Source organism: Teleopsis dalmanni, chromosome 1 (genome assembly GCF_002237135.1).
Source record: "Teleopsis dalmanni isolate 2A chromosome 1, ASM223713v2, whole genome shotgun sequence".
NCBI lineage: Eukaryota > Metazoa > Arthropoda > Insecta > Diptera > Diopsidae > Teleopsis > Teleopsis dalmanni.
The window spans coordinates 183,013-184,148 of NC_051846.1; positions in this window are offsets into that span (position 1 = coordinate 183,013).

Sequence of the window (1,136 nt, forward strand, 5' to 3'; positions counted from 1 at the left end):
ATATGGGTGGAAATGTGTTGGATTCTGTTCCATGTATTAGCTGATGGCACATTTTGGCACATATTTATGATTGGTGTAACTGACTAGGCTAAATGATATTGCTAGAACGTTGCACTAAGTGTCTATCTATTATTTTATTTATATATTTAATTATGCATTTATTCATCCATTTAGTTATTTATTACTAATTTAAGTCATCATTTATATGGGTAGAAGTGTGTTGGATTCTGTTCCATGTATTAGCTGAAGACACATTTTGGCGCATATTTATGATTGGTGTAACTGACTAGGCTAAATGATATTGCTAGAACGTTGCACTAAGTGTCTATCTATCTATTTAATTATTCATTTATTCATCTATTTAGTCATTTATTACTAATTTATTTAATTATTTATTTATTTTGATTATTTATTTACCTTTTAATTATTCATTTATTCATCTAATTAGTTATTTATTACTAAATTATTTAATAATTATTTATTCATTTGATTATTTATATATCTTTTATTTATTGATTTACTTATTTATGTTTATTTATCATCTATTTATTTACGTATTTAATTTTATTTATGAATTTATTTGTTTGATATTGATTATTAATTATTTTACAAAGGAATAACGGCATTTTCTGTATGTTCCTTTGCATGCATATGAATTTAACTAGGTCAATGCCAACCAATGTACACATCACTCTGTTCAGCTTTAATAGCTGAATTAAGAGTTTATATTTACTCACATACATATTCTTACACACATTTATGATCACTATGCTTATAAAAAGGAAAGAGATTCTAGCAGGCGATTTTGGCAAGAGATGAACAAGAGATATTAACAGTAGAGTAGGTTGTACTTGCATACATTTGTATTTTTCTTACACACATTTACATACATTTATGATCACTATGCGTATATGAAAAAGTGATATTTTTAACAAGAGAATAGATGGTAACAATATATGTAGAAAGGGGTATGCATGTAAAAAAGTGATTTTAACAAGAGAGGAGATGGCAGCAATGCATGTAGTAAGAAATATGGGCATGTAAAAAAGTGATTTTAACAAGAGAGGAGATGGCAGCAATGCATGTAGTAAGAAATATGGACAAGTGAAGAGACAATAATAATAACAATAAAGGAG